Here is a 17,018-nt window from a genome sequence, read left to right as displayed (position 1 = left end):
TAGGTATCCCATGTCTATATCACAACTAAGAGGTACGTAGCACCAAACTCAGTCGGTACAATATAAAGAACAAGAACTAGAAGGCCAACCTATCATTTTAGAGGGACCAGCTCCAGCTCTGGCTGCCTCTAGGCAGACTCTCGAGTTGAGGTAGAGCTATTTGTACTTCTTGATTCTTCTATCTTCGATTCCGGACAATGCTTCATGATGTGCCAAACTATTCCACATAGAAAACATGCCTTTGCTCGGCATTTTTCTAGATGGCATCTCCTGCACCTGACGCACACTGGATAACTTCTCCAGAGCTCATTGCCACCCTAGCGACTGCCCTGAACATTGTGACCCCTTATGTCAGGACCAACAGTGGTAGAACTATCAGGGGTCTTTCTTTTCTGACTACTAGGTCCTCCGCCCCTACCTGCTCCTACAAATGGGGGTATCCTTGCCTGAGTTTCCTGCCCCACGACACCCTCACTCCATATCGTACCTCCTGCATCCTCTATGGCAAGGGCCTTCCCTATCGCCTTAGCATAGGTGGAAATCTCATGAACTGAAGTGACCCTAACTCTAGGGGCCACTCCAAGGTTTAGCTCTCGAATGAACCGTCCCTTTTGGGCTACATTTGTCGGTACCAAATCAAATGCGAACTTGGTTAACCCATAAAATTCGTTGACATACTCTGTCACCATCTTACTGCCTTGAACCAAATTCATAAACTCATTGGTCTTTGCAATTCAAACTACGTCACCATAGTACCTCTCGTTGAACAATTGCCTAAACTCCTCCCAACCCATCATAACAACATTCCTGGTCTGGGATACCACTTCCCACCATATTTGGGCATCCTCTTGTAGCATGTACGTGGCACAAGCCACTCTATCATTGCCTTCTACTCCTATATAATCAAGGATGGAGCTAACCATGCCCATCCACTATTCAGCTCTGAATGGAACTAAGCCCCCTTCGAAAACTAGAGGACAATGCCTCTGGAATCTTTCATACAATAATTCCCACATGTTCCCTCCCTCAAGCTAGACCAAGACTGATGCAAATGTCGTAGAAGCACACGGAGCTACGTTCCTGGATGGAACCCGCTATCTCAACCACCTAATATCTTCCTCCTCCTTTTTTAGTCTAGCCTAGATTGGCAGCAGGTGTCAGCGAACACCTGCTGCCAATCCCAAGGGACAGATGGAAGATTCTGGCCACTACTGTTCGCAACCCCAGCATTAACAATGCCTACTCCACTTGACTGCCTCTGATGCATAACTTATAAATCTGTCTGCAGTCAATGACTCAATCCATTAAATATAGTAATCCTATCCAGAACAACTCCCAAGCAGCGCCAGACAACACAATGGCCACATACAATAAGAATACCAAACACACATATATATATACATTGCTCATGCTCCCTACATTAACAACTAGATAAGGCAATTCAAATAAGCAACTAGGAAAATATTTCACTCAATACCAACCGACCCTGAGTCGAGATTGTCTCAGGCAACGAACCTACATGTTGATCAATTTCCAAGAACCATAAACCTTGGCACGCTCTGATACCAAGTTGTAATGCCCTACTTTCCTTAGAGTCATTAGCATGTGATTATAAAATGTGTCATTAGCTTGCTAATCAAGGTATTAGACCAAAAAGTGTGGTTAATTAAAATGAAAACTCATTTAAATAAGATTATGGTGTAAAAAGTTGGCCATTCATTTAAATCATGAAAAGGTTACATTGGGATCCTAAAATACTGCTTAGAAACATATTTACAACTCAAAAAGTTAGTTTACAGTCGACCTAAGCGACAAAATCAACATTTATAACCCGCTCCTCAAAATACCCCAACAGTGGTGGCCAGGCAGGCCAAACATGTACGCACCGCTCCAGGCTCTCCAACTCATGGTTGATCGACATTTTCCTTGCCCTTACCTGTACCACAGAGCACCCGTAAGCCGAAGCCTAGCAAGATAACCTCAAAGCACAACATACAATAATTTATCTCAACACATAAATACTTAATCAAAGGCAATAAATAATCTACAAATTGTTATGGGAATACACGATGGCACAACAGCACAACAGGATCACATCATAGCAGTATAATAACACATAAGTACAATAACATATTATCATATCAGTATAACAACATATAAGCACAATAGCATAACATTTTGTAGTATAGTATCACAACAGTAGTCTACTCCGCTCGGGGTGCGCTTTCAGGCACCAAGTCCGCAGTCTTAACAGAACGGGTGTGTACAACACCCTTAGAGGGTCTCGCCCTAGTGACCTATATTTAGTATGCTTAACACTGATCCCAGCCCTTTATTGCATCTGGCTCTTGCTGTTCCCGGCTCTTGCCGCTCATTCACAACCACATGTTTGACATAACAGCTATAAAAAAAATGCATACAATACAACACACCACATAGCTCTACAGGTACAAATAGTTCTCTTACCTTGTGTTCTCAGCTGACAATCCAAAGCGATCCTCAGTACAATTCCTTTTCCTGAGCCTGAGTGATAAAACCTTATCACAATGCCATAATAAATAGATATCCATCAATCCTTAATCAATAAAAATATTTGTATTAAAATACTAGCCTTCGGGACCTTGGATTCCACTAAACCGTGTAGTAGAATCCTCCCAGAGCCTTAACATTCTTATTCCCGAGCTCAAGACCTTAATTTCCATTTTTGGCTGCGGCATGCCCTCTAGAGTCACAGCGTGCCTCCAGGTCAGAAAGCAGAGCTCTCTCTGCCTACGCCGTGGTGCCTGGGCAACCCAGAGGCTTCTCTAGCCTCTTCAAACATGCGGGTCGCGGCACCTGAAGAACAGGGTCACGGCTCGGGCCTCTAAAACCCGAAAATCCATGCATTTCTTCTGCATTTTTCCCAGCCAAACCTATAAATCCTCACCCAATTCAACCCTTATACTCACAATTTAGCCTGCAATTTATATCACAGCAGCATAACTAATAAAACCACCCCAAGTTCTTAGCTCATAACCCATCAAACTCAAACAATCAAACCATAAGAACAAATCCTAACTACAGCAAGAAACTAAATCATAAATCAATATAAACCCTTACCTTACTGAGAATTATGATCCGGAACTAAACCCCAACAAATTCAAGCTTCACCTTCCTTGAATCCTCAAGCCTCCTTCCTTTGAATTCGGCAACAAAATTCCCTTTTGCCTTGAGAGAGAGAAAGAGAGATGTGAGGGAGAAAGAGAAAGGGAGTGCTAAGTTGAGAAGTGTCTAAATGTTTCTCCTTAATTCTAGTGTCCTCAGCTGCCTAAGTCTAAATTCAAGTTTATCCCCCAGCCCCCAAAATGTCTAAAATGCCCTTAAGTCTACCCTTTTACATTTAATGCCTCCAAGGGCAATCCCGTCATTTGCCACATCCCGCTAATTCCTCGGGTGTTCCTGTAAGTCCCCATTTAATCCTGACACGCCCAAATGATTGCCAAATTACTACTCGTTACCCGATAATTCCCGAACACCAACAATGTCCACAAAATACCCCTAGGTTCCTCCCAAGCCGGGTATTCAACCCCATTGTGACTATTCGCTAAACTGCACCCGAGGACCATCTCGGATCTTGCATCGCAAATATATCACCATAGTCTTGTGGTATCACATACAACATGCATATAATTCACATTAATGCCCTTAACGGACCAAAATTACAATTATGCCCCTATTAACCAAAATGGGCCCACGTGTATATTTAATTCCCCTAAACATGCATTTCTAATCACATAATCATGTAATTCACATATTAACATAATTAAATCAATTATTGCCTTCCCGACACGCTAATCAAGGCACTAAGCTCTATTAGCAAATTTGGTATGCTACATCAGCTTTCCCTTCTTCCCAAATCTCTTCACCCCTCTTAGTGGTGAAACCCTAAGGAAGACATAGTATCCCACTTGGAACTCCACGTTCCTCTGCTTTCAGTCTAAATAACTCTTATGTCTACTCTAAGACGCGAGGATTCGAGCTCTAATCTTTTCAATAACCTTAGTGGTCCTCTGAACTGCCTCAGGACCCAAATATTTCCTTTCACCCATCTCATCCCAGTTAATGGGCACTCTGCACTTCCTACCATACTGCATCTCATAAGGTGCCACTCCAATAATTGACTGGTAGCTGTTATTATTGTAAAACTCTATCATATGCAAATATTTACTCCAGGACCCTTAAAAAAATAATACACATGCTCTCAACATGTCCTCGAGAATCTGGATAGTCCTCTCAGACTGACCGTGAGTTTGAGGATGATAAGTTGTACTGAACTTCAGCTGTGTACCCATCGCCTTATGTAAACTTCCCCAAAACTTGGAAGTAAAGATAGGGTCCCTATCTGACACAATAGACCTCGGAGTCCCATGAAGGCATACAATCTCTCTCACATAGAGATCTGCATACTAGGACTGTGCAAAATATTTTGCAACCCGCCCAAACCAACCCGAAAAAATTGACAAAAAATGCAACCTGAAAAAACCCGACCTTCATTTCAAACTGCCCAATTATTATATTGGTTGGGTTTAAATTTTTGGCAACCTGCCCAATTTAACCCGACCCGCCCAATTAAGGATTTGTCTATTTTTTTTAATTTTATATTTATTTAATTATTAATTATACATATAAAAACTAAATTCAATTTAATTTTATTTATAAAAAACCCTATATTTTAAAGTAGCAATTATTTTAGTTACTAATATAAACTAAAAATAGAGAAAATAAAAAAATAGTAAAAAATGATTTTTTTAGAAAAGATAAATTATAAAAAAACGTTTCAGCGGATTGGGCAGGTTTTCCCGCCCAAACCGATGGTCGGTTTGAACTTCAATTTTTTTTAATTAGGTGGGTTATGGGTTGAAAAGTACCCACCTGATTATAAGTTTGGGTTTGTCAAAAATCCACCCAAATTGACCAATGAACACCCCTACTGCATACTAGTCAACCGTGTAATTCTTCCTCACTGGTAGAAAGTGACTGATTTCGTATACCGATCCACGATGACTTAGATTGAATCATGCTAGCCCACTGTCCTGGGAAATCCTACCATGAAATCCATCGTGATGTTCTCCCATTTCTACTCTGGGATATCCAGAGGCTACAGCAGCCCTGCTAGTCTTTGATGCTCTGCCTTGACCTGCTGACAGGTCAGGTACTTCGCCACGTACTCAGTCACATCCCTCTTCATCCCAAGCAACCAATATAAAACTTTCAGATTCTAGTACATCTTCGTGGTGCCTGGATTAGAGAATAAGGGGTAGTATGAGATTCATCTAGAATCTCCGGTCTAATCCCAGTGTCCATAGGAACGCAAATCTGATCCTTGTATCTTAATAAACCCATGTCTAACACTATATAGTACTTAGCTACTCTAGCTAGGACGTCCCCTCTAATCTTTCCCAACTGTGGATCACTCAACTTCTTCTCCTTGATCCTCTCTAAAAGAGTAGACTGTAGGGTGATGTTGGCTAACTGGCCCACCACTAACTCAATACCTACTCTAGTCATATCCTCTGCGAACTCCCTAGATATCTATCTCGCACTATACAACTTTCTCGGACCATTTCAGCTTAAGGCATATGCTACCATGTTTTCTTTTCCTGGGTGATAGGGGATCACACAATCATAATCGTTCACCAGCTCTAAACAACGTCTCTGCCTCATGTTCAAATCCTTCTGGGTGAAGAAGTATTTTAAACTCTTGTGATATGTGCATATCTCACACTACTCACCATACAAGTAGTGTCACAACACCTTCAGTGCAAAGCCACTGCTTCAAGTTCCAAATCATGTGTGGGGTACCTCTGCTCAAACTCCTTCAACTGACGTGATGCATAGGAAATCACCATCCATGTCTACATAAGGACACAACCTAGGCCCTGCCTCGAGGTGTCAAAATAAACCCCAAACTTGTCCTGATCTATAGGAAGACTCAAAACTGGAGCGGTGATCAAATTCTTCTTCAGTCTCTGGAAACTGTCCTCACACCTGTCTGACCATATGAACCTATGATTCTTGCATCAACTCTATCAGTGGTGATGCAATCTTGGAAAACCCCTCCACAAAGCATCTATAATAACCTACCAATCCCAGGAAACTTCTAATCTCTGAAGCATTCTTCGGCCTTGTCAAATCTCTGACTGCCTCAATCTTCGTTGGATCCACCATAATTATGTCGTTACTAACTATGTGACCTATGAAAGTCACATGTGGCAACCAAAACTCGCACTTTTTCAATTCCGCATACAACTTGTGCTCTCTCGTCCTCTGTAGTACTAATCTGAGATGTAGCTCGTGCTTTGTCTCTGACTGAGAGTATATCAGTATATCGTCGATAAAGATGATCACAAACTGATCCAGGTAATCTTTGAACACCTTGTTCATCAAAACCATAAATGTTGCTAGGGCATTAGTCAGTCCAAATGACATCACCAAAAACTCATAATGCCCAAACCTGGTTGCAAAAATCTATCTTCAGTATATCCTCCTCCCTGATCCTTAGCTAGTGATAACCAGATCAAAGATCTATTTTTGGAGAATACTGTCCTGCCGTATAATTGATCATACAGATCATCAATCCTTGGCAGAGGATACTTGTTCTTGATTGTCAACTTGTTCAATTCTATATAATCAACACACATCCTCAGAGAACCATCTTTCTTCTTCATGAAGAGAACTGGTGTGCCACATGGCCAAAAACTGGGCCTGATAAAACCCAAATCTAGTAATTCCTGCAACTAAACCTTTAGTTCCTTCAGCTTTGACGTACCCATCCTATAAGGTGCCCTAGACACTGGCTCTATCCCTAGTGCCAGTTCAATCACAAACTCTATCTCCCTGTGTGGAGGAAACCCTAGTAGAACCTCTAGAAACACATCCAGAAACTCACTGGCTAATCTAGTCTATTCTGGTCCCACTGGCACGAACTGAGTGGTATCCACCACACTAGCTAAGAATTCTTTGCAACCCCCTACAATAGTCTCTAGTTCTAAGTACAAATATCATAGGTATACGGGGTCCATGCCCAGTGCCAACGAATACAAAAGGATCCTCACCCTCAGGCTCAAAGGTTACCATCTTCTTCTTGCAATCTATTGTTGCCCCATACTTCTCTAACTAGTCCATGCGAAGAATTATATAAAAGTAAGTCATAACGAACTCTATCAAGTAAACTAACAACTCCCTACAATCCATTATCACTGGTAGTGATCTGACCCATCTCTTGGAAACTACTAACTACCCAGTAGGTAGCATAGTACCAAACCCCACAGGATAAAAGTCACAAGGTCTACATAATCCATCAATAATCCTACTAGCAACAAAAGAGTGTGTTGCAACCGAATCAATCAAAATAGTATAAAGGGTCCCAGCAATAGAAAGTTGACCTATAACTATCGAGGGACTAGCCTCGGCCTCTGCTTGGGTCAAGGTGAGCACCCGAGCTGGCGTCAGGTTGTCCACCTTCTTGGGCTCTTTCTTCCTGGCTTTTGGGCAATCCTTCTTCAGATGTCCCACACTCCTGTGGACAAAGCAGGCCTTCACCTAACATTCCCCAATATGGTGCCTCCTACACTGGGTACACTCTGGGAATGCTTTCCAGGTCTCTGCGCCACCCTGGCGGCCTATCTGTATGCCTCGTGTCCTCTTATCTGGCCCTAGAGCTTAAATTGTATCTGGAGTCTTTCTCTTTTGGTCACTAAGGCCTCCGCCCCTACCAAAGCCTGCAAATGGAGGTCTCGACCTCCTAGAATCCCTTTTGAACACATTCTCGAGCCAAATTTTGTTCTCCTCGCTCTCATCCGTGAGTGCCTTCTCCCCAGCCTATGCATAGGTAGTCACTCCTAGCATAGTAGTGATACGAACATCCCAAGATATCATAGGCTGTAGCCCCTGGAGAAACCTCTCTCTTCTGGTCCCATCAGTGAGCACCAGATCCCTGAAAAACTTTGACAATCTATCAACCTTCAAGGCATACTCGGTCACTGAGATGTTTCCCTAAAGTAACTTACTGAACTCTTCAGCCTTCGAAGCTTTAACTGTGTCATTATAGTATTTCTCATTGAATCGAGTTCTAAATTTCTCCTATTCCATAATAAATATAGCCCTAGTCTGGGATACCACCTCCCACCATATTCGAGCATCCTCCTAAAACATCTAAGTGGGGTAGACCACTCTCTCATTACCACCTACCCTCATGAAATCCAGAATGGTGGATATCATAGTCATCCATTGCTCAGCCCTCAGTGGGTCTAAGCTGCCTTCAAAAACTAGAGGGTGTTGTTTCCTGAACCTCTCATATAGGGGTTCCCATCTATCTCCCCCTGCCTGGGGTTGTACTGCCACTGGTACCACTGGTTGTATCACTACGATACTGTGGGATGTAGGTTCCCTGTTGGAATCTATTGCTGTCTCAAGAGGTAAATTTCATCTTCCTGCCTCTACAACCTGGCTTGCATGTCACCAAGCACCTGCTGCCAGTTCTCTGGAGCTGGTGGTGGGCTTGGCTCTGGTCATTCTCTTCCCTGGCCTGTATTTCTTGGCCAGCCAACCTATCTTACCTTCACGGAAGCATACTGATAACTATCCCACTCTCATTGATCAAATCAGTCGTTAGGTAAGTAATAACTATACCTCATGCCGCCTAACGGTCCAAGTCCGAACAAACAACCAGATGCAATGCTAATAATCATGCCAACACATAATATATTCAATCATGGTTCTAATAAGCACTTCCTGATATTCATCAGAAAATAACAATGCTAATAAGCATTTATGGCATACATAAGCAGTTAACGATGAAAATAAGCATGTTCAAGCATTTATACATGTATCGCAATGCGAATAAGCATGTTCTTTAATCCCTACCAATATTAACAGTGCTAATAAGAATTTTCTGACCTATATGCAAATAACAATGCTAATAAGTGTGTCCTGACCTACATGTCCATATAACAACGCTAATAAGCGGTTCATTTACATTCACAAGCAATAACAATGCTAATAAGCATATCGTTATCATTCATCCAACAGTCAAGGGCCAGGCCCTATCAGAATATCTCATGCTCCCTAATAAGGCATGCAGATAAGGTGTATACATTCATTTAAATAGTTAAGCACTTAATCACACATGTAGTTACCAAACCATGAGTCGAGCTTGTCTTTAGTGACGAGTGTACATGCCCGGCGAGTCTTCAAGAACCCTTAGACCTTGGTGGCTCTGATACCAAGTTGTAACGTCCTCCTAATCAAGGACCATTACACTGTGTACTTTAAATAGTGACAGACTTGCTAATCAAGTCATTTGGCTATAAACGTGTAACTAAGGTTAATTTCAAGGGTTAGGGTTAAAAAAAATTTCAAAAGAAAACATTGACTTTTCATTTAAAAGTTTAGTACATACGTGGGATCCCAAAATGATACAAACAGATGTTTAAAAGGGTATATACAAGTCAAAAGTTACAACCAGCCGACCTATGTGGCAAAATAAGGGATACAACCTTATTTCCTCGGCCATGGTGGTCGAGCACCCGTGTAACGTCCCGAATTCACTATTAAGGCTAAGTGCCTTGATTACGGTGCATGGAGGGCATAATATGATTTATATGTGGAACAAATGGAATATATGTATGATTCTGTGACATACATGACTTATATAATAATATGAATATATATATATGCATGTTTATGAGTATTAAATATGCATGTGGGCCCATTCTTGTCAAGGCGGTCATATTTGTAATTTTTGACCCGTTGAAGGTATATTTGCATTATGTATATATTGTGAGTGAGACCCCTGTGTTATGGGGATATATTTGATATGTGTGGTCTGAGACGATCCTAGTGAGCGAGTTAGCGGAATAGTCACAACGGGGCCAAATATCTGGCTCGGGGATAACCTAGGGGTATTTGGGGGACGTAGTGCGTATTCAGAATTTATGGGGTAACGAGAAATTATTTGGTGATTAATTGGGCATGTCGGGATTGATTGGGGAATTTATAGAGCTACTTGAGGATTAGCGAGAAATGTGGCAAATGACGATTTTGCCCTTGGGGGCTTTAAAGGATAAGAGTAGGCTTAAGGGGTGTTTTGGTCCTTTGGCCAAGGGATAGACCCAATCTTTGAGTGACTCAGCCAATTGGAATTTTGTGGAACCAAGGGGAAACTTTAGGACATTCAGCATACTCTCAACCTCTTCCTCTCTCTCTAGTCGGTTCTCTCTTCCCTTTGAAGTGCTTAGGGGCTCTTGAGAATTTTTGAAGTGGAACCTGAGGAATTTAAGGAGCTAAGGCTAGGATTGTTCAGAGTTAGCTTAGGACTCATAATCACTCGCCTGAGGTAAGTTTTAAACTCTGATTAAATGAATTTCAAGTTTAGCTTTTAGGATATTGAGTTGTTCAAACTCAAAGTTTGAATTTTGGATTGTGATGGGGTTTTGGCTTAGCTACTAGTGTGGTTGTGTTGTTTATGGTATTTGGAAATGCTTGACAAGCTTAATTCTTGGTTTAGTTTATGTCTAGGATGAATTTGGTGGGTTTAGCTCGAAGGAAATACAGGTGAATTGCTGGGAATTCTGGGCTTTTGGGCTTAAGCTGCAGCCCTGTTCTTTAGACACCGCGGCACGTCTGCGTGAGAAGGCCTGAGGGGTCCCTAATCTTGCCCAGGGACCATGGCTCAAGCAGGGTGCACTGCATCCCGCGTCCCCCAGAAGAGATCCTCCGGGCTCTCTGACCTGTAGCGCGCCGCGGCCCTAGGGGCTGGGCCATGACTCTAATTGAAGAAAGTAGCCGAAACAGATTTTTAAGCTTGGGAATTCAAACCTAAGTACTCGGGAAGGATTCTACTACCCAGTTTACTAGAATTCAAGGTCCCGGGGGCTAGGATGTTATTTTGAAGGTTGTAATCGGTTTAGGTTTTAATGGTTATTTATTAATATGCAGTGACTAGATTATACCGCAAGGGCTTAGGGATAGGGATCGTGCTTGGGGCTGCCATATGCTAGCTGCTCAGGACTTGAGGTAAGAAAACTACACTTGAGCTGTGAATGGGGCTTAAACCCCTGTTAATGAACATGTTATGGATAGGCATGCTTATATATGTTGCCTTTGACTGCTTGTTGTGCATTATTCATTGGTGATTATATTTGTTTAAAGGTCGGCCTAAGGGTGTCGGGGGCCGATAGCAGGCGTGCGAAATATAGCCCGGCCTAAGGGTGTCGGGGTCAGCTATAAAACCGGAGGACTCAGCCTAAGGGCACCGGGCCTGAACACTATACAATAAATAGAAGTGTTGTTTGCACTTAACTATCTGTATTGACTGATGAGATTGGTTTATGCATTTTATTGAGCTGAATGTTATTGTTATGATGGTTGCTTATATCATGTTATTGATTGAATATATTGGTTTATGTTTACTGCTTTTATAATATTTCTTAGTTGTGCAAGCTGATTTAAGTTTTCTTGCAGAGCCTTGGCTCATGGGTGCTACGTGGTGCAGGTAAGGGAAATGGATCGCCGAACCAACCATGAATTGGAGAGCTTCAGGGGAAGTGTGTACATATGTAGCCTACCCGATCGCCAAGGCTGGGATAGCCTGGGAGGAACTAGGGTTGAACCCTATTTTTTTGCTTAGGACGGGTAAGCTGTATTCTATTTGTCTTTTATAAGTCTGTAACTAATTTTGGGATCCCGTGTATAAACTTAATATTTTAATGAAAAATAATCATTTTGTTGACCCACCTTTTTAATACATAACATTGATTTGGTCTTTAATTACACATTTAAGTCCAAATGACTCTCTTAGTGAGTTAAGCACTATTTTAAACACACAATATAATAGTCTTGGTTAACCAGGGCGTTACAACCCAGATATGTACACGCCGCTTCTGAAGCTCTCCAACTCATGGCTGGTCTAGCTTTCCTTTCCCCTTACATGGACCACATAGCACTCGTGAGCCAAGGCTCAGCAAGAAAACTTAACATGTACATGAACAGTAAATACATATTTCATATACATTTCTAGCATGCCCGACACTAATAACCTACTCATGCATGCATAAAATTACAAATAATTGACAATAGGATCATTTTGGGGCCCTGTGCCCTAGCTAAGTGACCATAGAGTCACCTGGGGCCCTTGCCCTTAGCTCTGAGTAACTAGGCATAAAGCTAGCCAAGCGCTTTATTTTGCAATGACCATAGGGTTGGCCAGTGTAATAGCACGTCCCTGATTAGGCCTAAGCCTCTCGACCAGCGCGCAACTTGCTATTGCTGCCCTTGACTAATAAGTCAAGGCCTTAACCATATATTCAGATACAAATACAAATAAGCATGCTTCAAACAGTGCAAGTATGCATACAAATTAATCATATATCTCAATCAACTAAGTGCAAACATAGTAATAACCATCTTCCTTATGGGGTCGAGCCCTAACTACGCAGACAATACAAACAATCATTAAACAATTATCCAGACACGAAGCATTCAAGCATGTTTAATCAATGAGCACAAACATAACATAGTCACGTTCATTCTCGGGGGCCCGAGCCCTATTCGTAGTTACAATCAATAATCGAGCCAATCCCTAATCACATATATCACGTATTGGGTGCAGTTTTATTACCTCAGGTCTGAGTGCAATGTATATTAAGAACGACCCTCAAGCACGATTCTGGTTCCGAGCCCCCGGCGATAACCTAGTCACAACCATAATAGAGAATCTTGTTAAAAACGAGCGAATAAAGGCTTCCAGACCGAGTCCTAGCCTTTAGGATGTCTAATTCTACCAAACTGGGTAGTAGGATTGATCCCGAGCCCTTAGATTTGAGTTCCCGCACTCAAAACCCTCCCGGGGCTCAAAATCCCTTCAAGCGCCGTGGACCAAGGAAAAAGAGTTGCGGCCCGCCTCAAGTCAGTGAACCCAAGGCTCTCATCTAGACCATACGTGCCGCAGCGTTGCGGCTCAAATGGAGGTTTGGCACCTCCTTCTCACTGAGTTCATGGGAGTCGCGGCGCCCCAAGAATAGGATCGCGGCTCGCCATGGAAACCCATTTTTTCCCCATTTTCTTCAAGCCAAACCCCACCAAAAACCTATTGAAACATTGATAAATCCCAAAAGTAAAGTCCCCAATCAACTCAGCACCTCAAAACACACAAAACCCTAGCTTAAACTTGGCCAAAACCCCATCAAATCTCTAAATTCAAATTGAATTTCTAAAACTCGCCTAAAAACCTAACAAACACAGAGATTTGAGGCTAGAAATCGTTACCTCTACTGACCAACACGATCTAAGCTTTTCCCCAAACAATCCTGAGCCTAAGCTAGCTTCGATTCCTTCTAAATTGCAAGAATTCCCAAGGAAAATTAAGAGAGTGTGTGAACGAGAGAGAGAGAGAGAGAACAATGAGAGAGTTAAGCGTGTTTTTTTATTTTGGTGTTTGTGTGGTTTACTTAGGGGTTCAAGTAACCTTGAGAAAATCTCGAGGCTCAGGGTACCAAAAATGTCCCCGAGGGAAAAATAATCAAAATCGCTTAAATTCCCTCCTAATCTCAATAACTCTGATTATATCCTCGAATATTTATTCCCATTACCCGATAACCCGGTAATGCACCAGATACCCAAAATACCCCTTGACTCACCCCGAGTCGGGTACTAGGTCCCGTTGTGACTTTCCCGCTAACTTGCACCCTAGGATCGCCTCGTGTTGAGTAACCTAAATATATCAAGATAATAATGTGGTTTCACACATATATGAACATGTATTCCAAATATACCCGTAACGAGCCAAATTACAAAAATTGCCCTTCTAATAAGAAACGGGCCCACATGCATATTTAATAAACCTAAACATGCATATGTAGTCATATTATAATATAACTCACATAATCATATAATGACACACATATATATCACATAAACACATAATTTTCTATAATTTGCCATCTTGCCGCCTTATCAAGGCCCTAAGCCTTATTAGGTAATTTGGGATGTTACATTACCTTTCTTCTTCTCTTTTAGGTGTGAGAGATACTTAGGACAATTTCTCTTTCAGTGACCCTCAACTCCACAATGAAAGCATGTCCCCTTGGGCTGCTTTTTCTTGGAAGTTTTATTATCCTTATTCTCAATGTTCTCCTTGCCTTTAGATGACTTTTTAGGCTTCTTTTCCTATTTGTCATTATCATTTTCATTAGATTTATTTCTCTTCTTATTTTTCCCTTTTGAAAGGAAGGTTTATAATCAGCAACATTTGCTTCTTCTACTTTTGTATTACTCTTATTGAGTGATTCAAAAGGCTACAACTCATTTAACAGCTGAGTCATATTGTACTCCAACTTGTTCACAACATAGTTGGTAGTAAATGTGGAAAAAACTGGCGTGAGTGATTCAAGTATCAGGCTAACTTGGGTCCTCTCATCAACAGTTGCTCCATGAACTTCCGCATCATGCATTGTATTGATCATTTTTAGAACATGTTCTCTGACAGGAACTCCTTTCTTCATTTTCATGTTTATATAAGCTCTAGTAGCCTCATGTCAGCATTGATCGGGTTGATGTCCAAAGATGGCTTGAAGAAACTCCCATATCTCATATGCAGCCTCCATTTCTTCATGCTTCTTTCTGAGTACATCTAGGGTTCGGAAGCTAGGGTTCGGCAACCCTCGGAGGTGACATGCACAAGGAGGAGGCTCAAGGAACACCAGGGGCCTGCGCACAGGGGCTCAGGAAATGCCAGGGGCACACACAGGCTTGGTTAGGGGTCTCGCTAGCGTGCGCTGGGCTCAGGGAGCGCCTGGCTGGGCACGCGCTGGCCTGGCATGTGCTGCTTGGTGTGCCGCTCGGCTGGGGCTGAGTGGATCTAGGCCAAAACTAGTGGCCTTGCAACTTGGGGCTCGAGAAGAATTTTTACATAATTTAAAATTGCAGAAAAAATAAATTACAAAAATCATATGCCCCAAATGGCTTGCATTTTTCAAATCTAGAAAAAATTAAGAACAATTCATAAAACCCAAAACACCATATAATTAACGACTTTTAATAACAATCATCCATCCATTCATCACATATTACAAAAATATAAGAATGCATATTTTACCCACACAGCAATTATTGTATGCAGAGATTAATGACCGCTCTGATACCAATTGTTGGTAACTGGTTTACCATGTGTGTAGTGAAATGCATGGGGTGGTGGGCCCAGGGATTTCAAAAAAAAAATTAAACAAACTTTAAATAATCGGATCCATTAATATGCAAACATTAATAAATGAGATGGAAAAAGATAAGGATTTACTAGTTATAGATCTATCAAGAATCCTTGCTATCTTTTTGTGTCTCCAATGAACATCCAATCCAAAGCACCCTCCAAAATACTTAGACCAAGATCTTCCAAGATGTATCTCTACACCTGAAGACGTGCATGGGCACGTAGACTCATGGTGGGAATTTTCTGATTCACAAGATATTCTGAACACATGAGATCTTGTAATTTTCAGGTCTAAGACAAATTTCAGGGATAGGAAAAATATTATGATATATTTTTCTCTCTGAAAGACTTAGAATTCTCTAGAATCTTCTAGAAACTAATTTTCTATCAAATATATTTATAAAAGAATTAATAAATTCAAAATTCAAATTGTATTCCCATTTATTATATAATTAATTAAATAAATAAAAGAAATATCCAAGACTGGTCTTGTCGACGCGGTTTTTCGCCAACAGTGTATTAAGAAAATAACAAAGTTAATTAGTGCTTAATAATAAACCGAAATAAGAAATAAACTCTCAAAGACACAGATCTTTTTCGTGGTTCAGTGGTTAAAATCCACCTAGACCACGAGTCTATATTATTACTGTTTTCTCTCTCTATTTTGGCAAAGTTTCAGTATTACAGAATAATCGTCCCTCTTCCTGTCAGTATTCCCAGTATTTATAAAGGAATTCCATGGACAGGTTCGGGTAACCGCATGAGTCAATCACGGATTTACATATTTATTACATTTAATATAAATTATTTCCATTTATACTAGTATATGATCTGATCACGAAATAAATGGTCTTCTAATATCTGGGACATTAAATATTACAGGCTCACCATAAATGATTGTATAAAAGTACCCGCGTCTTTGGGGATTCGCCGGTACGCAATATGTTCGAATTACCACGAGCTGGATATCTCTCCGAGCTCGTACTTCGGCATCCATTTGAATGTCATGAGCTCGTTCTTCACAAACTTCATGTCTGTAGCTTGAGTTAAACCCAGGATGCCTGACCTCACTCGTGTCCAGGTGAAACCGGAGTTGCTTACGTGGATAATAAACAGACATCATTTCCTTGGTCATTTCTCTGCATATTTATTTGACAGCTGTACCCGAGCTGAGTGAAGGACTCGTGCTGAAATTAGGGTACAACAGGTCTCGAACCTAGTCACACGCCATTTATAGCACTGTGATTGGCGTGTAGCATATCCCTTTTCATGGATATGTGTCTTAACCACTTTTATTTAATAATCATTTATTCAAAAATATATAAATCTGATAACTAATCTTATCAGATTCATTAATGAATAAATTTCAAATTAATTCAAACCAATTTTGAATCATCTGTTATCCCAAAAATTTGAAAAGAATGACGTGGCAGTAAAATTGGCACATGGCATGAGTTAGTGGGGTGATCTGGCTTAGCAATGGCCCAATACATCAGTTAAGAAATTGGACAGATAGTTAAGCCAAATACATCCGACCGAAGAGAATATTTGGTCTAAGGGTTGCTTGGCTGGGACCTTAGTTTAAGGACCCTAATAATTGATTTAAAGCCTAAGTCCAAAAAGATTGAAGGAGAGGTTTGGATGTTGGTTCAACGAATAAAAGAAATAGGTCCGATCGGACCTAAGCTTAGGGGACCTCTTGATAGTTTGGCTCGAACGTGTCCAAAAGAATGACTAAGGCTTAAGTTTTAGTCAAGGAGGAAGCCACATAATA

The sequence above is a fragment of the Humulus lupulus genome, chromosome X (assembly GCF_963169125.1).
Source record: "Humulus lupulus chromosome X, drHumLupu1.1, whole genome shotgun sequence".
In the NCBI taxonomy this organism is placed as follows: domain Eukaryota; kingdom Viridiplantae; phylum Streptophyta; class Magnoliopsida; order Rosales; family Cannabaceae; genus Humulus; species Humulus lupulus.
Note: the sequence above shows the minus strand (reverse complement) of the source record.